This window comes from Triplophysa dalaica, chromosome 16 (genome assembly GCF_015846415.1).
Source record: "Triplophysa dalaica isolate WHDGS20190420 chromosome 16, ASM1584641v1, whole genome shotgun sequence".
NCBI classification, from domain to species: domain Eukaryota; kingdom Metazoa; phylum Chordata; class Actinopteri; order Cypriniformes; family Nemacheilidae; genus Triplophysa; species Triplophysa dalaica.
In genome coordinates this window covers 6,762,230-6,784,142 of record NC_079557.1, presented here as the reverse complement: position 1 = coordinate 6,784,142, position 21,913 = coordinate 6,762,230, and the positions used below count along the sequence as shown (strand labels likewise).

Below are 21,913 nucleotides of genomic sequence, written 5' to 3'. Positions count from 1 at the left end.
ACAGTACATTAAAGTAAAAAAAAAAGAGGAGTCAAACGCCAGGCGTAACTCACCAACGTAAATAACAATCTGCTTCAAATGACACATCACTGGTATCACTGATCTTGGCATTCTTTTGATTGACTTTTACACCACTTTGGCTATTACGCTATTAAATGCAGCTCTGTCAGGCGGAGTGTGTGCCGTAAACCAGTAGCGACCCTCAAGGCCCTCTGTGATGACCTAAACTGTCGTAAAAAATATAAACTTGAAAATATTTTTCAATAAAGATTTGTGTTGCAAAACATTAGTCATAACGATTATATTCCACATTTGTGGCTTTATGGATTGTTTTTAAAGTGGTAAAGTTCATTGTTACATTATTTTCACGTGTATTATATCAGTTTTTAATAAAGCGAACAAAACAAATGTTTACATCGGGTGTACGCTCAAAATCAGAATGCATTGTGGGTAAAAAGTAGTGAACGATTTTAGGGAATGAGTTGTTTACTCAGAATTCGGACAACACAACAAAATGGCGGACACTCGATTCAGTGCATGATAGGAGATAGTGGGCGAATTCACAGCTCAAGTCTCACGAGAGTAATTCGAGATCACGGAGCACTCGCAGTTCTATGATGTCATACGCTGTCTGCGCAGCCTGCGCATGCTGCAAGAAGTCGAACGGGTGCTGGTCAGGGGCCTTCAATGAGGCTTCTGATGACAGTACAACAGTAAATCAATGAGAGAGATTAATTTTGAGTGACAGTAAAACTGACCAATCGTATCATCTTTCTAAACAGGTGTGCTCGGGTTTTGCTTAATTTCCGCGAATCAACCCCCTAGATTCAGTTCACCAGCCGTCTCGTAAAGCGGAAAAGCACCAGAAGCTTGTTTGCCAACTGCCAAACTTCCAAAGAAAAAGAAGAAATGCGGAAAATTCAAAACTGTATGTGGATGAACTTTGTCGTCAAGTCTCGGTGGGGAAAAAAGGTTATAAACATTGTTCAATCAAAACAACAGGAGGAATACTTTGTTATCAAGTGATTTGATCATCAAATTGTGAGTTTTTTATGATTTATTTTGCCGCCGTGCCTCAATTAATTCCGGTTGCTTATGCGCACAGTTATTTATGTTGCAAAGCTTTATTTGAGACGAGTGATTTTGTTTTTGTTATTCCACATATAACAGTGACATTTTATGAGATAAATGGTCAATTAACCACGTCTAGTTCACTCACTGTACCAGTTTAATATTAAGATTTATTATAATCATAGTCAATACGCTGGTGAAGCTCTGTTTAATGTGTGCTAGTGTTGTCACTGGATTTCTTTGCTGTGAGCGCTGTCAAGAGGAGTCGCTTTTTAAACTGGTATTGTGTACATTAGTCTGTGTTGATTTTATGATCAGACTGGGAGGCAGTGTCTGTCATGTGATCCATTATTCCGCTAAAGAGAACATTCACGCGGCATGTCGATCATAATGCATAGCCTATTTGTAATAATGATTTGTATTTGAATTGCGTCGTGTTATTTTGGTGATAACTCTCTTGCTGTGCTGTTCGGCTTGTTGCGTTTCAAGTCTGGAGTAGCATTGTAAATTATTCATTTGGTAAGTGTGATGGTATTATGATGTATGCGCACTGCTATATTTAATACAGTTAATCATTTTCGAATATTTAAAAAGTCAGATTTGCATTTTATTGAATGCAGGTCAATCACTTGTCACTGTGCCATGTGGCTGTCAAACTCATAATCGCAATTAAACCCCTCCAGAATAAGTTTGTGTTAACATAATATATGTCTGTTTAGTTTACTGTGCACATTAATTTTGTATTAATAAACACATACACAATATTTACATGTTTTTTGTGTTTAGTTATAATTACAATTATATATAAATGTTTTTTAATTTACATATAAATTAATAATATAAATTACCTGTCTAGATTATATATAAATTAATTTTAATTTACACAGACATGTTATATAAAGACAAACTTTTATTCTGTATGCGATTAATCGTTCGACACAGAGCCATTATAATACAGAGTTACGACACCCGACCTCTCCACCCTGTGGTCACGCGGTTCACGAAGCGCGAATAGTTCCTAACAAATCCGTCCTGTTAAACTTTTTGAATGGATTTAAGCGTGACAGACAATAGCAACTATATTTGCACACAAATATGTTGAATATATAAGCATATTGTGTACACCTATTACTACAATGACTACATTTATTACAGCATTTTGTATGGGAAATAATATGAATATAAGATCTATGAATATAAGATATATCTGCCAACTTGTTAAAATGTATAAACATGCCACGCACCAACTAGTAACTGAGTATGTGAGTAACTGAAATGAATGGGCTTCAGTGCAGTGTTTGGAACTCTTGGTTGCTTTATGACGCGAGTTACTTCCGCATTCCATTGTTACAATGGAGGAATATGGGAGTGTCGTAAGTCTGTATCTCAACTGCTCTAGTGCCAAGCACATTTGGTTTGTTGGTGGATCAAGAACTTTAATGTGAAGAGACAGTATGCGGCAGCGGGTTTAAAAGTAAGCAACGGATAAATTTGTGACATGAAATGAAAAGAAAGACAGACAGTGGACCTAAAGTTTATTACTACTTTTTGGGGCTTGTTGAACGTATATCCAAAATCAACCTATTAGTTCAATATTTTGCAAACCTTGATGGTTTTGTAATGTTGTAAAGTAAATTTTCGATATCATACTTTTTATAGTCTAGCCAGTCATATATGTTCATTGATAGAGCGACACCTTTTGTTCACATTCTAATGTGAGGTGACATTACATGAACGTACATAAATACCCATTCAGTTCATGAATAAACATACCAGGCAAGATTACTTGTGCTTTCAGCAAAAAGAACCTTTCTGTAGGATGCTACGTTCCGAGCCTATTCATCAAATGGATATTAATTGCTAGCTAATGGCTTTTGAGAGTTAGCAGGAGGAGTTTGTTTTTGTTTTTGCCAAACTGCTTTGACATCACTGTTATCTGGAGTAATTTATAGGCTTCTCTGAAACTCACTGCTGGCCACCAGATCCTCTCAATCACAGTCATTTATGGGTGGATGCGTGACGGTTTGGCACACTCTCACTTTGGCTTTTTTTTCTTAGAATAAGCATTGATTAGAATTACTAAACACTCTCTGTTTGTCATTGTTGATGTGCTTATTCTCAATCATTTGACATTGAGGGCCAAAACAACTTTCAAGAAGTGGATCTGGCAAATCTATTTTCTCATCCATTATCAGCACTGCAGGAGGGAAGGAAAATCAGGCCTTTGAGATTCTCCGGCTTGAGATGAAATGCTGGCGAGTTGATTGCGAAGGTTATCAATATAGCACAATTTACCAGTTCATTGATCCCAGAAGACAACAGCGTGTCATCCCTCAGCTTGGCTGAAAAGTGTTTTAGTTGTCTTGACAAAGTGTGTTATAGTAGGAGAGATCAGGGAGTGCTGAAACAGCTTGTGTTTCATTGTTTGTAGCTATTTATCTTAGACTGTTTGTATATTTCCACATTTAACTGTGCAAGGTGGTCAAAATCTACTGTATTGACTACATGTAGAGTAGTTGTCACAACCCGACCCACTAACAAAGCAGATTATAACAAATTGAAAATAGGAATTTTTATATCATTTTGTATAATATGAATAAAAAATCTAAATAATTTTATACCATACCCATGATTTAATCTCTAAAAAATATTTTAGATGGCTAACAATTTAGGATTATTTTATTATGTGGAATGCTACAAAAGAGGAAATTCTTACTTATTTACTAAAACAAACCTTCCACTTTTTATCGTTCTCTATTACTGATGCCATTGTTACAGTAAACTCCTAATTTGTTGTCTATTAATAATGAGTAAGGTGGTTATTAGGTTTAGGTAATAGGTAGGATTAGGGAGGTAGAATGTGGTCATGCATCTAATAAGCAACTAGTTAATAGTGAGAATTGGTCCCTATACTTAGCTGTGTTAGCTACTTTTATAGTTTGTAGAACATCTTTTTTTCTTTAAAAATTAAAGAATAAGAATCATTTATATAATAATTATTATAAAGAATAGTTTTCTTTATAATAAAACACGACTCTCACCATTTACATAGCCATAGAAGCTGTTGTGGCTTTAACAAAGGAAATAAAAAGGAATTAATGTATGAACCCTTAAAATTGTCCCTCATGTGTCCCTGATGTACAATTCCGATGTCTTTTTAATTAATCTCTTCTTCCGTGCTCGTGGCCTTGTTGCCAGTCACATGTCTACTGTCTGTTGTGCCAAGGACACAAATTAAAATGTTGATCCTCTGGCATTTTTTGTGATGAACTCCATATAGAAATACAACAGTGGATGTGTCACTTCCCCTCTAGCAAGACTTGCATCTTTGATATTGGCCCATGTCTGGTGTCATGTAAGGTCTTCCTTATTTTGATAACCAAACAAATTAAAGCGATGTCATTTTATTTCCTCTGAGTGGTATTCATAAATCATGCTCATGCGAGAAAACATTAAACACAAAGCTCCCTGCCATATGCATCATTATGCTAAATGCGGATTCTTCTGCTGAGTCAACAAGGGGATGGTTAATTATGAACCAAAATTTCAGCAAAGGCAGTATGTGATATGGAGATGAGACGAGTCAGCTTTACAGAGCCTGTAGTCTTGACAGAAGAGCGAGTCTGTCGCAGGTGAATCTGCTGACGCGCTGTAGAGAACAGTAAATGCAGGGATTTCTGTCAGGTGGGGAGTCCATTGCTTCTGTTCCTTTAGCATATGCGGGGAAATATTAGCAATAGCAGAAATGGACAGACACCATTTGTGAAGAACAAAAATTATGTCATTTTTTTAATCACACATGTTTTACAAAACCTATATGATTATTTCAAATGAAGATATTTTGAGAAATGTCACAAATGTGGTTTTGTGTCCATACAATGGAAGTCAATGGGGGCAAATATTGTTTGGTTAAATTCTTCAAAATATCTTCTTTTGCGTCACAGTTTCTTGTTTTATTTAATCCATCTATTGAATTATATGCTGAACCTGGTGCTTCATGCCATAGCGCTTGTGCTTAATTCCCATGATCTAAACTGTTGTTCCTGCAAACAGCTATTGCCGCTCAATCCAGCACTAATTCTTTTGTATATTTGCAATCATAAACCACATGTAATCAACTTTCTCTATCAGACTCATTAAACATGCACAGTGTATGCCAGTCTAGCGCAACAGCCACTAAGCAGGTGTGTATTTTGATTGAAGAATGAGGGTGGGTGAAAGAAAAGAGGGGAGGAGACCACAAACTCAGCTTCTCACAAATGAGGCTCTTTCTCTGTTTTGTTCTTTCTTACATCCAGACTAATTTGCTATGCCTAATTACCCCCACTTGCATAAAGAGGGGGGAATTTGCATAGCTGTCGGGTACCCTCCTATCACATGAGGATTTAGCCAGAATCCTCAATGCTGACACTGTTGAGATCATCTCTCGGGCTATTGTGAAGAGGTCTTCAGGGAAGTTGTACAAGACAGTCAGTTAACACCTGGATGCAGGATGTGATGTTTCAATTTGTGTTTTGTTACAGCGCATTACAGCCAGCAGATTAGCCCTGTGTTTCTCCCAATAATTGATTTGACTGCATGCTGTGTTGACCTATGCAAGAATTGATACAGGGTACTGTGTTGTTAAGTTTGTTTTCATAAAGGTTTTTCGTCAGTTTTATAAATATTTAACTTGAATCCCGTCATCATTTACTTGCCTTCTTGACATTTCAAACCTTTATGATTTTTTTGCGCAGGACACAAAAGAAGATATTTTGAAGAATGTTGGTAACCGCACGTGCTACCCATTGACTAGCATTGGTTTTATTTCCATACAGTAGAAGTGAATTGTTCGGTTACCAACATTCTTCAAAATACCTTCTGTTGTGGTCTGCAGTAGAAAGATAGTCATACATGTTTAAAATGACAAGAGGGTGAGTAAACAATGACAGAATTGTAATTGTTGGGTGAACTATCACTTTAACAGATCAAGCAAATATTCAACAAAAATGTAATATAATTCATAAATAATAGCCGGGTCTTAAGACCCCTCCATTGCATTCCAATGCAGCTGATTGTTAAGATAACAAGGTTTTTCTGTGAATACCACTTTATTCATTCTGTGCCTTCTGTCTAATAAGCATGGATCCCTGAAGTAGCAGCCGGGACTAGATTAATGTTGCCAGATCTTTGACTGTTGCTCATTGGCATTTATTCTGGTCTACTTACTGTAGACAGGAAGAGCTACCTGCCATGTAAAGAGATAAATAAGTTTGATTCATTTTTTACGAGATTTTTCAGAGAGAATTATGTCATTGGGAATAATAGAAAGAAAAAAATATTTAGGAGACAACCATGCACAGAAATGCGTGAAGACTCTTAAAGGGATAGCTCACCTAAAAAAAATCTTTCCGGCAGAACATAAAAGAAGATATTTTGAAGAACGTTGATAACCAAACTACATTGGACCCCATTGGCCCCGATTGTATAGCTACTAAACCATTGGACATTTCTCAGAATATATTCAGTGGTCTTCCACAGAAAAAAAGATTCAGATACAGGTTTTGAATGATTACAGAATTGTTATTTTTGTGTGAATAATGAAAAATTACAGACAAAAAGAAGACAGGCATAAAATACTGTTCTTTAGTCTACTTCCTGCTAAGTGCCTTTAAACAAAACTCTGAATATCTCGACATATGTAAATGTCAAAAGAAAAACTTGTGCAGCATCAAATTGACCGAAAGATACAATCAGAGATGAATCTTGCTCAATTTGGACATTTGAAAACAGGTTGATTCAGTGTTGATTGATGTTTTGCATTAGCTTTGATTGTGAAGCCCCAGTCACATACATTAAAGTCATTCCATTAGCACAGTCGACATCAATCAAGCAGTGAGCTCACTCCACGCTGATGCAGAAGCACTCATGTAAGTTTGCCTTCCAAGGAGATACATTGCCTATTCAATTAACCTCCCTGGCACAACATATGTATCATTCTCAGTACTGTTATTTTAGGCTCATCTGAGACTGGGCTCTCGAAGTACTCTCAGAATTAACCATGTCTGAAGAGGGATTTCAGATGAGAGAGAACTTAAGTTCTTCAAAAATTTAAAGTGAGTCAGAGACTTTATCACAAAACTGCTCTTGCAGGAGGTAATTGATAAAATACACTTGAAAAAAGGTTACTTAAAGGTTATTTGTCGGGCTGGATGGTTCCAAATAGAACCTTTTAAAGCTCTAGGCCCAGATGCAAGAAAACCCATTAAGTTAAGAAATGACTGACAATACTGTTACAATTAGAATGAAAGGTTTTCTTAACTTAATGAGTTTCTTGCAACTGGACCCTAATGTGTAATATTTTGGAGAATCAATTGACAGAAATGCAATAAAATGTACATAAAATTGTCTTCAGAGGTGGATAAAGACCTTACATAAAGAAGCGTTATGTTTTTGTCACCTTAGAATGAGCTATGGCTATTGCTATCTACATACCCCCTCGGGTCCCTTAGCATGGAATGTGCCATGTTGTTTCTATAGTAGCCCGAAATGTACAATCTGCTCTACAGAGTAGGGTTGCACGGTGTACTGGTGCTACGGTAGCATCGCGATGCTTAACCTTCAAAATACCCACGATGCCTCTCTATTTTTGAAACGGTAATATCGTAGTACCGTAGGTAATGTTGCATATGCACATTAATATTTATTTGAACACTTACATCTGCCTTTTTGGTGGTTCTCCAAAATGAATCTGTGTTTTGAATGTCTCAGACCAGTTAATGATTCAAATTTGCTATTTAAACGAGTTGGTTGAATGATTCACTAACTCAGTGGAAAATGGACGCCACCTACTGGCCGTTTTAGTTCTGCATTTAAAGTAAGTCTAATATTTCCCTTTATAAAGACTGCTGTATCAATTAAATTTGTCCAACATTTAAATTATACTTAAGCATTCACTACAGTAAACTACTGAAAGTCATAGATGCTAGTGTTTTCGAGTCTTATCATAGTAAATATTTAAGTATACCACAGTATTTGCTACACTTTATCCAATTACTTAAGGTTATACAACAAAATATTCTAGTGCAAAGTATAATACAGTTTACTATAGTAAATACAAAATTGCAATTTTTATCTAAATCTGTGTTTTTGTATCGAATTGAATTGTATGGCACAGCATCGTGCTACTACTTGGTATCGAGACACTTCAGCTGGTGTTGTATCGTAAGACTTGTTTATGGTACCGTGACAACCCTACTACAGAGCGTGTTTCGTAAATACGTTATCTACTTTGGCAAAAAAGCAAAACGCGTCGACATCTACACCCTGTGTCAGCCACCATAGTACGTAGTGGATTGGGTCGAGTGAGCCGTTGGTTGCAATTCGGAACTTCAACATTAGATGCCGCTAAATTTTATACACTGGACCTATAATATCCTTAGAATGCTTTCGTTTGCAACTGTTCTTTATAGTTTTAAAGAGTTCCAGAGTAACACGTAACTGTTCATAACTATTTTACGAGGTGACTAAACCACATAAATTAGTAAAAGTGTAATATCGTAAAAACCTACGATTATTATAAATACACACGCCACTCCCCTAAACCCAACATCATTGGAAATTGTACTAAAATGCATAAGTGAGATCGCGATGATCCACCTTGTACAATAGTTCGAAATTGCAGTGAGAACAGTCATTGACAATAAAATATATACCTTTATTTTTATAAGTGTAGGGGAAAGTAAATAAAAATTTGCAAAATTTTGTCCTATTATTTCTTATTATTTAGAAATGATTACATTTTATATTCCAGAAATCAGTTATTTCCTTCAAATAAGAAAAGTTAAAAGAACAAATACCAGTTTTGGCAAGCAGATTTTTAATTTAGGCTGAGAGCATCTCACGCACCCATTCTCCCTTGGGATATCTTTGTCCTTAGTGATTTTTGCTTTGAAGAGTGCTTTGGAACTTCCTTGTGACAGTATTACAATATGAAGATAATGATACTTAAAACCCTCCTTTCCTTATAGAGATTCATTACAGTATGCAAATGATCAAGCACACAGGCAGAGCGAGCTGTGGAAAGAAGGACTCTGCTTCTGTTAGTCATCTCGCTGGTTAATTATGATAAAATAAGGTCCACGGTTTCAGTTGATCGCTGGACACTTGGCCCCTCCCATTTCTTCACAGCGTGACTGATTTCTCACTCTCTTCAGCCGTCACATCATAATTAACGGTTACACAGTGTTCATTGGAATCAGTAACACAGTGTTTGTATGACATTTGTTTATCCGTAGCAATCAAGTGAATGTTACAGGTGTAAAACAGAAACAAAAGTCAGATTCATTACATTTATATACAGTATTTGGCAGATGCTTTCATCCAAGGCGATTAACTGTTAAATTTGATCAGTATACATGTTGTCTGAAAATCTAACCCATGATCATTGTGTTTGTTCTAGCTCTGTCCCATTTTAAGTCATTATCTTGATGCATAGTCTATGCGCCCTTTCCAATTACTCTAGGCCCGAAAGGGACTTGGACACGGTATGTGATAAATGTTGTAGCCTAGAACTGGTCACAGCGAAGCACTCGGGGTGTTCAGAGAAGGAAGAAAAAGAAAGATGGAGAGAGTGGGTGGCTGGAATTCACATTATATTGATTTAAAGATTAAGGCTTTATGTATCTGTAGTGTTGAAGTAGCTTGGCTTGGTCATTTTATTGGTGAGTGTCAGTCGATTGTGTTCCTTTCCTACAGGTAACCTTTAAGATATTTTCTCAAGTTAATAGTTGTCATTTAGGTTCAATGAAAGGTCAACATGATACAGATGATGACTTAATTTTGTTGACTTTTGTAGCGCTTTGAAATCGCTCAGATGTTGTATGCTGCAGAGAGAGACCATGCCGTGGCATTCAACGGATGCCAAGAACCGTGAAAGTGACAGGAGATTTATTAGAGTAATATCACCGGTCTATTAGCACAGCACATTGTAAAAGGAAAAAAAGTATTTTAAATTGAAAACAAAGGAAACCAAAATTGGAAGTATTGCAATGTCATGTAATAAACCAATCATACTACATAATCATAATACAACATAACTTACTGATCATAGGATAACAATTAAAGAGATATTTAGGATTTTTCTACCACCTTTCAAATGACTTTTTACGACTAAGCCTCATACTGTAAAAATAAATCTGACCTCAACTGAAAATTTTATAGTAATGTTGCATCTTCTTCAAGTATGAATTCTGCTTTAGAATTCATACTTGTATTCAATGTGTCTCATGTACAGCTGTTTTGTAACAATGAAAATTGTAAAAAGCGCTATATAAATAAAGTTGAGTTGAGTTGGCACAGTTGTCAAATATGACTTGTGCTTAGAGTCAGTTCCTAAAATTACAGTACGTTGAGACAAAAAATAGAGAAATTTAAAATACTTCTCACACAATATCTGTTTTAAAAGTCATGTTTCTGAAATGTAGCGGCATCTAGTGGAGAGGTTACGAATTGCAACCAACAGCTCACTCGACCGCTCCCCTCCCTCTGGAAGTGCTATTGTGGTTGACTCAGAACTATGATGTTGTCACGTTTTCGCTTCTTTGCTAAAGGAAATAACATATTTACGAAACACACTCTGTAGAACAGTTTGTCTGTTTAGGGCTACTGTAGAACAACATGGTGAATTCCATGTAAGGGGACCCGCGGTGTATCCAGATAGAAATAGCTCATTCTAATGTAATAGAAACGTAACACTTTATTATGTAAGGCCTTTTTACACGTCTAAAGACAGTTGTGTATTTTATATTGCATTTCTGTCAATAGATACTCCTAAATATTACACACAGCACCTTTTATCAAACACCATTAAAACATTTGTAAACTTTCCCTATCAAATCCCTTTATTGTCACTCAACCATATACACAGGTGCAACAGTAGCTGAAGAACTTGGTCATTTGGATGTTTCTGAAGTTGTCAATATTTATATGAACATTTAAATGAATGCATAATTATTTATGTACAAGTACCTTCAATTGTCAGTGAACTGTAAGAACAAATCTATATAAAAACGAACTGATGAAATGGACAAGCGATATCTTTGTGTTTTCAATAGAAAAGGATTTGAGTGTCAAAAGTTGTCAGATATGACAAGATCCGCCTCCGATGCTTCAGAACGCAAAGCGGCTCTTTCACACTCTATGATCAATCTATGATTGTCTGACATTTGCCTGCATAAATCAAGTCTCTTTCTTGACTTCCTGCCACATATACTCATGTATTTGTCCCTTGCGTGTCAGTCTGACCTTTTGTTTCCTGCAAGTGGGCGGCAAGAGTCATGACATACGTAGCAAGTTGTCACTCAGTCTGTGAAGATGGATTAAAAAATGGCATTGGAGTCTTACAATGTACAGTAAACATCAGGATCTTATTATGTCTGGCGTACATTTAGGAGGATAATCGGTTGTGTCATTATAGCATTACGGATGATGCACAAATCTTATCTCACACAAACCCTTTCCACTTTGGTACTCTGAGATCTCACATGCCCTTTGTGTCAAAACAAAAACCCGTCTATACCCGAGACTTTGCAACAAAAGTGACGAATTCCCAAAAAAGATCATATGTAATTTGCTTAATTCAATTTTCAGCCCATTCACAATAGTGTTCATATTTCTTCAGATTATTTAACATATAAACTTTTAAATGAAAATCTTGTTTTACATGGGTTGAAAAATCGGAAATGATCCACTCTTTTTATGAAAGGAACATTTTTCCAATAAATAGAAACTTCTTATTTACTCGCACTGCATGTCTTCCAAACCAAACATGTGAGTTATTATGATAATCATATTATATTATATATAGTACCCTATTTGCTACATTTCCAATAGCAATGCTGCAGTTTCATTCATTTGTTTAAGCAAAATTTTATGAATCAGGGAGTAAACTATTATTCATTTTTTCAGTCAAGGATGTCCCTATAGTACTCATAATTGAGTTGAAATCATATTGCAAATGCAGGTGGATCATTATACCTTCTTCTACTCAGAATTCCTTCAAAGTGGTCTTTGAACTCGTATATGGTGAAATGAAACCTACAGAGACTGCAACTATGTTTTGCTACCAATCCTTATAGTCAGACAGACCCAATTTGACCAAAACAATCTGTGCACCTGAAATAAATAGGAAACTGAACTCCCCGAGGGGAAGCATTCACACTTTTACTTTACTTTAGCATTTAGACCTTTACTTGCTCCAGAGGGAGTTTCTCTGTTCTTTTGTTGTTTTTTCCCTGGTATAATTTTGCATTGTAAAATGGAAATGCCTGCAAGATTGTCTCAGCGTATTTCTCTATAATTTTATATATATAGGTTGACATACAGCTTCATGGCTTTGAGTTTAAAATGCAATATTAGCTAGTGTTTCATGGGTATTGGCCAGGAAAAACCGTAAGGGATTTTTTTGGTTAATTTTGTTGTCTATTTAGACAAAAGTCAAATTTTCTACAAAATAAAACTTAACTTGTTCTCACATTCTTGCGAATGTTGAGGATTCTGAGTTATTTTTGGAAGTCGTTTTCAGCGCAACAGGTTCTGCAAATATAATAAATCTAGTAGAATACAAGCTGTCAATCATTTGTGGACGCTGACTGAGATAAGACCCGGAACATGGAAAGATGAGTGACTGTGGGGAGATAGAAGAGATGTTTTGGAAACAAAAGGCTTGTTGCTCGCTATATAAGGCATAGGAAGTGAAGTTTTGAAGTTGTTAACAGTCATCAGTTCCCCGCTGGCAGGTCTGTTGACTGGGGCTGGTGGCAGGACCCTCAGTGGCGGCTCCATGGGTGGGCTCAGGAGTAGCATATGGTCAGCAAGCTGTCATACCTAAACACAGGTTTCTCTCTCTGGTTCTTTGTGCCCGCTCATTTAATTCAGTTCAGACTATTACGTGCATCAACTGTATTAATCAGGGTTCGTAAAATGATAGTATTTTTTATTACACCATTTGTACTTCAGCATTTTTGAGGTCTCTCCATTTAGCACATTCAGTTTGGGTCATAGAGTATTCTGGTTGAGTTCATTTGTGTGTTAAATGAGGCATTTATCCCAAATGTGCAGTGCAGGGGTGACCCTGAATTATAGGATTTCTTTCTCGCTAATGATATGTATGATATGTATGAGTTTGGCCAAGTCTCTATCCTTATTTATAATGCTTTTATGGTGCTGTGTAGTTTTTTTGAGGATTTATTGGCAGAAATCAAGCGTAGCGTCAGTTCTGACATGTCACGTGAGTCTAGCTTGCATCAGCCGATCACATCAGGTGTAGCTAGTCAACGTTAACCATAAGTCATACAACACATACTAGACTGCGCCCTTTTTAAGTTGGCTTTATGTCCTCCGTATCATCCGCCTCAGCGTGCCGCACTCAAAACCCCCATCCGTCCCCATCTCCTCCATTTCTGCGTGTATCTGTCAGATCATTTGACTGTAATCCTATTATGCATCATGAACTGTTCTGGTTCCCCAGGTGGGGGACATGTATTGCTGCACTTCCACTCTGTCCTTGCAAGGCTGCATGGTTGTGTTTGGTCAGAACAGTTTCATTCCCCCAATCTTAAATATTGCTATTGTTTAAATATTTGACAACAGTCAAATGTCATCTCATTCAACAAAGAGGCGAAAAACGTTATGACATCTTAGTCCTGTGTCAGCAGTGCTTTAAAAGGGAGGGTTGGAGTGCGCCGATGTTTGTAATCGCAATCTCACCGCAAGATGTGGCTCAATCTCATACACTGGGCCTTTAAATTCCTCCTACCTAGGGAGCTCACTAGTTCTTATAAGAGAGCCTGTTTGAACAAATGATACGATTTTCCGTTTTTTTCCCTTATGGACAAACCTTATGAAGGTTTCATGTGCAAAAGTGACATGTATCCTCTCACAGGAAACTTATGGGATTACATGTGAAAGGTGGTGACATGTTGTTGACATAGTATGATCACGTACAAACCTGTGAAATGTATGTTTTTTCTGTTTTTTATTCACGGTTTTGGTTTCGTGTTCTTTTCTTCGCAAGCACTTTGTGCATTTGGCTTATTTCATAGGTGCTGATTTCATAAGGGGTTTCTGTACAAGCTTAATTTACCACACAAATGACATAAATCCAGTTAACATACCTAATCATTAATAGTGAACTTACAGAAGTTAGGGGAGTGGGTTAAGACAAGCTGTCACCGTTCTGCTTTTAATTAGGACTAATGAGCCATATTATCCTAATTAGATATGCTTAGACATGCTATACAAGTCCCTTTGTTGATCAATGGGCTGGTGAAGTCATTATAAGAACCTTGAAGAGCAAGACATGTTTTCATGGAAAACTCAAGGGACTAATCAGTTATTAGTGATTAATTTTGATGATAAGCGGAGAAAGTGTCATGACATCGAATCAAAACATCGCAGCCTGCCTTTCCAGACCTTACTTTGTAGGTTTTCTCGTTGCTATTTTCTGCCAATTAACCATCATTAATATCCTAAATTTCAAAACGGTTCAGCAGTTACTTTCCCAGGCGTGCCGATTCAACCATTATATCAACATTACTGGTTTAGTTTCTTCTTCACAAAAGAAAAAAGTCTGTACCTCCCCCACCCACTTCACCTCACACTGGATAACCTCAATTACAACATCACATTTCTCAATTAAATTACCCCTTCAGGTCATCAAAACGATAACTCATTTTTATGAGCCATCAGCAGTAAGTGGAGGTAAGAAATGCTCAGCTGAATATTTAACCTTTCAATTCAGGTAAAAATTGTGATTGAAAGGACTTGAAGAGGATTGTGAAAAGTGTTAGAAACGTGTAAAATAATTTATTTGACTTTAGTTATTAATGCTGAAGAAAAATATTTTCCTAGCAAACTGTTGTTTTTTTCCCTAAGGAGCATTACAGAACATAATTTTGCATTGCATCATAATGGAACATTTTGTTTGAAGTCTTGAGGGGAAGTTGTGTTTACACAGATTCGTCTTTAACGTTAGGTGTGGTACTGAACATTCTGTGCCATTTCAACCTCCAGTTTCTCCTCAGAGCAACAGGAAAAGGTTTAAATTCAATGTGTTAGATGCCTGATCTCGCATTCAGGGGCCGACATTCCCCACACGGAATTGAAAGCTGTCCCATGAGACTCGCTACATAAGGCACAGCGTAGTTCTGGAAATAACATTCTCACTTAGACTTAGCTGGTTGGAAATACCTATTTCAGTATTGCTGTAATTTATTTTTGCTCATGCGAAACAACACAATAGTCTGAGAATAAGCGGGATTATTTTAATGATGGTTCTCCCAAAAACACAAATTCTGTCATCATTTACTCACCCTGCTGTTATTTCAAACCTGGATGACTTTCTTTCTTCTGCAGGACACAAAAGAAGATATTTTGAAGAATGTTGTTAACTGGCCCCCATTCACTTGCATTGGTTTTGTGTCCACACAATAGAAGTGAATGGGGGCCTGGGCTGTTTGGTTACCAACATTCTTCAAAATATCTTCTTTTGTGTTCTGCGGAAGAAAGAAAGCGACAAGAGGGTAGTTAAATGATGACAGAGCTTTTTCTTTTTTGGGTGAACCATCACTTTAAGTCATATGTATTACTCTTCTTATTAATCAGCAGTTTGCTTTTATTTGTACAGGGCAGGTGAGATTAAAAAAAAGTGTGGGGGATCAGAATACGAACCTGTGACATTGAACCTGTTTTAGCACAACAGTTCTCCACTGTGTAACATCTCTTACAAATCTGCAATTTTCCACTCTAAAAACTTCAAAATGAACTTGACCTTACACACACATTTAAACTCAGAAGCGTCGTACAACTGGCAGCCAAGTGATTTTATTGCAACCATGGTGAGATTGATGGGTCAGCACTTACAGGTAACTCTGCATACAGCACTAAGTAGCGTGACTAGATGTTTGGTGAATAGCGGGACCTGGAGAATGGGATTGTGTACTGACCGTGCCATGGTATCCGCTAGAAGGCTTAGCCTTGCTTATCTACGCAGTGTGAGTTCCACATTTTCTTCACCTCACTTCTCACTTTATTACAGCTACCACAATGAGTGGAACAAGGTTGTGACCCAGTGCCTGTGGTTCCGTCTGACAGGCCAAAAAGATTGAGTTCTGATTTTCAGCACGACCATGGGGGAAAAAATGGTACAATAGAAGTTTGAGTGTGAAAATGAGAATCCTTATATTAAAAAAAAGGAAAATGTGCTGGTCATTTTTGGTAAGTAGATTTGTGCATTTACAACCAAAAACAGGTTGAAGTAGCAGAGAAGATGCTGTGTATTTTTTAGACCTCAAATACTGCAAAGAAAAGAAATTCCTATTCACAATACAATATTGGTACGTGCATTTAGGAAAAATTTACCTCAAATTTTATCACAGTTTGCATGTCTCGTCGTGCTGTCAGTCTTTCACATATCCATTGGATGACTTTGTCACTCCTAAGCTTTGATTTTGTTGGAATTTAACAGACACTGGACTGGAATGACTACAATGCATCTAAAAATACTGATTAAATGAAATAAAATGGTCTCTAAATTATTTCTGTGGCTATATTTACAAGGATAAGACTATACAGCATGTGGCATGCTCTTGATGCCACAATTCATATCAATATTATACTAACAGAAAAGTTTACGCAAATAATACAAATTTGACATGTTTATGTAGCCCTAGGTTATTTCAACAAGATTTAATATTCATTGATAATGAATCTATTTATCGACAGTCTTGGCTTACACTGTTACAGCTCACAAATCCTATTTGTGTATGCACATATTTAAACTTAAGATGAAGATGCACCTTGTCAGGTTTGATAATAACGCCTGAAGCCCCTGGTTCTCACAACTCACTGTAAAATAAAACACTAGGGCCAGCAATGATTCATTTACTAGTTTGATCTAATATTTTCATGTTTTGCCAAACTGTTGCTTTAATTGTCAGTTAATGGCTTTTCAACAGGAGGAGGTGTTTGTTGCCAAACTGCTTTGACATCACCATTATCTGGAGTAATTTATAGTCTTCTCTGCATCTCGCTGCTGGCCACCATCCTCTCAATCACAGTCATTTATGGGTGGATGCGTGACGGTTTGGCACACTTGGAGGTTTTTTCTTAGAATAAGCATGGATCAGAATTACTAAACACTCTCTGTCTTTCATTGTTGATGTGTTTTTCTTCTGTATCATTTGTAAGAAAGGCAGAAGCGTGGATCAGAGAAGATGTCTTTCCCTTTATTATCAGCACACCAGGAGGTGAAAATCAGGCCTTTTGAGGTTCTCTGTCAGAGGTAAACTACTGTTGAGTTTATTGTTAAGGTTATAAGTACTATGTGGGTACCGGCTCATTGATCTCGAGGAGCGATTTATTTGGTTAGTGATGGTTCAAACAGGTTTACAGTAACAACCGTGTTGCACCAAAAAAACATGTTGTGATGCTAGAGCATGATTTACCTTCATTTTGAAGATAATGTGACAGACTGTAATGTCAACGTGGTTTGGATTTATGTTGAATAATTAGAACAGTTACAGACAATTTATCTGTTGTTTTGGCTCCGACAGAAAACATCCCGACCATCACAAAAGATGGCTTTAGATGACTAAACCATAATTATTCAGCTGGCAGCGGTGAGAGACGATTGTTATATCTTTGTGCTGTGACTTAGCGGAGATGGATGGCATTCTGGTGGGTTATTGATGCCTGGTGCCAGATGGTCAATAATTAAACCACGTGAACTTGAAGGCTTTGGTGGTGATTATGTTTATATTCTCATAGGACACAAGCAGTTTTAATACAAATCAACACGCTACTTCAACAAGCCGTAAATATTTGGAGACATAATAAAGCTGTTTTGTATTCTTACTCGGCATAATATTTAAAAGAGAGACATGCTTTATAAGTTACTTTTAATAAGTCATTTTTAATATCCATCTATAAATAACCTGAGCTGCACTACAACAGCAATACAAGTCCATAAAGTTTTGGCTAAAAGCATTGAAATACTTGCACTTTTATATTTATTTGGCAGATACTTTTATCCAAAGCAATTTACAATGCATTTAAGGTGTGTGTTTTATCTGTGTCCGAATTGTTGACAATCAAAGCGTACCATGTGTCCTATGGTGTGACAGCAAAAGTTTAGAAACTGTTAAAATTATTAAAAATTATTAATATTTATAAAATAAAATTGGATAAGCCGTATTTTTACCAAACGTTATTGTTCGATTTTCAAATTTTTGTTATGCTACACCATAGGACACATGTGCGGTTTGTTTTGTCAATCACCCATGTGTGTATTCTGGGATTCGAACCGACTACACTAAAGTTTCCTGTAGCTCAGTGGTAAGAGCATTGCGTTAACAACGCAAGGTTGTGGGTTCGATCCCAAGGGATTTCAAATATGTTTAAATGTATAGGATAACGCAATGTAAGTCGCTTTGGATAAAAGCGTCTGCCAAATGCGTAAATGTAAATGTAAATGAACCCTGTGTATGCAATACTCCACCAATTGAGCTACACGAACGCAGGTGCAAACTCCCAGTTTGCTAATACATTGCATTAATTTGGTTTTAATCTAGGGCTGTCAAACAATTAATCGCGATTTATTGCATCCAGAATAAAAGCTTGTGTTTACATCATTAATGTCTGTATACTGTGCAATTTATTTTGTATTTATAAACACATACAGTACACATGAATACATGGAGTATATTTAAGAAAAATATATAATTTCAATTATTGCTAAATATAAATAAATACATCTAAATAGACATACATGTATGTGTCTGTTTTTGTGTTTATAAATACAAAATGAATGTGCGCAGTTCACATAAATATGATGTAAACACAAACTTTTATTCTGGAAGCGATTAATCACGATTAATCGTTTGACAGCCCTATTTTTATTCTTGATTAAAAAGATCTGCCCTGTGTATAAATGTAAAGGTTTCATAAACGTCTCCATAAACGTTGCTTTATCAACCATTAGTTAGACACAGAGTTCCATTGTTGGTATGTCAGACTTGTTGGAATGCTCCTGCAACCAAGGCAGTATTTTAAAAGAGCTATTTCGTTTGCACGTTGCGTGTGAGAAATCATTCCATGTCTTACGATCGTCCCTGTTTAAGAAGCTAGTTTAAAACACTAGTTTAACCATCTAATATAACAAAGATCTAAAAAGCTATTTGCCTTGTTCCCTTCAGAATTACGGGGTATGCCGAATCATTATTATAATGAGTTAAAGACTAGCATTCACTGATAGTAGTTACTAGGCCAAATGTGTCATCCCCATTCCACACTATCTTGTTTGTGTGTGTCTGCTGGTTAGGTCGAGATACTGCTTGGATGTTTCTCTTCATACTATTGTTCGGCCCAATTCTCTTTTGTTTTTTATTAGTTCTGCCGCTGCTTCTCATTCACTAGCCCCCCGGAGGCTTTTCTGCTTGCATATGTGTGTTCGAGGCGATAAGGGAATTGGCGATTTTGTTTATGGCGCTAATTATATGATTACACGGTTGCCATTCCATGTGCATTGTCCTTGCTTTCCGGTAGTACTCCGATGTGCCTGCTACTTCTATTTTCATCTACCTCCTCAATCACAGTTGACAGTTGGCCAACACTGAATGGTGACCCTTTCACTGGTGCTAGTGAATTTTCTCCTTGATGTGGGGCAGAGAACACGTGAAGAACATAACCCACCCGTTCAAAGAACAGGCTTGAAGTTCATATGATATTTCTTGGTCTTGCGGCTGTGTGTTATTTGAATATTAGGATCCTTTATGGTAACTCTGAGCACAAACACATTAATTGTTAGACTGTGATGCAGGCGAGTGTGAGAAAGAGGGAGGGAAGCGGAGAATGGATGGAGGGGGTGGAAAGAACAGAGAGAGGGAGGGCGGCGTGTGTGTGCATATGTGCGAGCGCGTGCACTTGTTCGTGTTACTGTGTCTGAGAGAGAGAGCGAGAGAGAGGAGAGCGCGAGATGTTCATTGCACCGATCCACAGCATCTAGTGTCTCGACATTATGCCGGGTGGGAGAAATTCAAGAGTCAATTAAACTCATAATCCACAAAAAGTGAAACAAGGATTAAACAGAACAGAAGATATCTGCTGGTTTGCGTTTCCCCTTCAGATTCGCAGCGGACGCGGCTGCTTGAGAGGGGATTGCCAATCTGAAACTTCTTGGGGATGCGAGCGCTGTGGAGGATGAGCTAAGGAGAGCGGTGCACGACGGGTTGGAGAGCATCTGCCGCCTGTAGCCACTGACGGGAGGACCCAGCTCGCGAGGAGATCTGTCTCCGTTCTCCCTCTCTCTCTTTTCTGTCACGCAGAGATAAGCAGCTTCCTCAGTCTCGGGGTTGAAACTGGAGACATCCAAGGGGAAAAAAATTAACGGAGCCGAAAAGGACGGGAATTACTAAGGAAGCTATGATGGGAATCTAAAGCGAGGACATTTAAGCAAAAAGTACACGCATCTCAGGCTGTTTTTTGCTGTGTATAGATTTGGGTCGTGCATTGCTTTCCTTCAGCCAGCCTGTGGAGTATAGGATCACAAATAGCATTTCAAGGTAAGATGTTAGTCAAGTTGGATGTATCGTATGTGTGAGCGAGGTCTGACAGAGCTGAGATTAGTGTACCGCAATGGCAGCCGAAAAGCAGAAGCGGAGAAAATGTAAGTCAAAGTAGTCTTTTTATGTGTGGTTTTGAGTATAAATTTTTCTGTTTAATCAAAGTTGAGATTAGATGGTGCTGAAATGTCATTCACAGTTCACAGTGCTGTGCATACGGAGATGATGAGGGCGGGAGTTGATTTAATGATTTAATCTATGCATAGGTCTGACATGTAAAACACAACGGACGAAGCAATTTAGTCTCCGCACCTTGGTGGATATTACCCGTCTGTTGGGAAGGGGAAGACAAAGCGTGTAATTACAATCTGAAATGGTTTTCATTCTGACAGGATCTCTCGTTCATTAAACGTCAGGGGCTTGAATGCTTAACCTGCTGTTTGACATTAAAATCCCAACTTTCAGAGTGGGCCACCAACATGAAAAGTCGACACGCTTTTTCTTCCCCATCAGACGCTCCCTCACCCGACTTAATTCCTTTCGCTGTCAGTTCTCCCTCGAGTTTTGTCATGGCACCCTCATGTGAAGCGATTTGTTGACCGTCTCTCTCTGCCTCCGACCACGTCAGATTGAAAGCGTGATAGAGACGGTTTGACAGCCTCATATCTACGCCGCCTTCTCGCGTAAGCGAGGCCAGATGGAGAAGGAAAGGAATATGTTTTTTTTGCAAAGTGAAGGACAGGCGTTGGGGCTGGGCGTGAATGTCCCAGAGCTCCGCCAGGGAGTGCGTGCACCCCCTCTTTTCCCGTCGGTAGTGGACAGGTGCCCCCCAACACGGAGGAGGGACTCAAATATTCATGACCGCACGCACATCCTGTCTGCCCTGAAATATTTAAAATAATTGAATAATAAATAAAGCTTGCTGTTGAAGTTGGCCCCGCTGTTATCCTCTTTCCATGGTGATGATGTCTGCTCGTGTGATTATAAAGCGATGGAGACTGTTCGTGTGAGGAGTTTACACAGCAAGAGATAAAAGAATACAACAATGCCATTGTAAAGAAGTCAAAGTCTTATTCTCAGTATATCTTTGTGTGAGCTGCAAATAAAAGATGAGAGCGAAGGAGAGAGAAAGAGAGGCAGAGATTTTCACGCTACATTCTTATTATCCAAATGCTCTGGCAGCATCGTGAGCTCTCTCTGTTGTCAGTAATACATGCCTGAATTCAATGATTTGAGAGAGAGGC

The 21,913-nt window shown here is 37.7% G+C and overlaps 1 protein-coding gene across 2 annotated transcripts in view; it reads left to right on the top strand.

The window, feature by feature from the left end:
• The first annotated feature begins 662 nt into the window (after positions 1–662).
• Positions 663–21,913, top strand: part of lingo2 (leucine rich repeat and Ig domain containing 2) — a 219,995-nt gene continuing 198,744 nt past the window's right edge. Inside the window, exon 1 of one of the 2 annotated variants that reach the window (XM_056768894.1) lies at positions 663–1,041. The gene's annotated coding sequence lies outside the window, so the exon portion shown is untranslated. Of the gene's footprint in view, positions 1,042–20,082; positions 20,670–21,913 lie in introns of those variants that run through there. The other variant, XM_056768895.1, reaches the window with a different exon arrangement.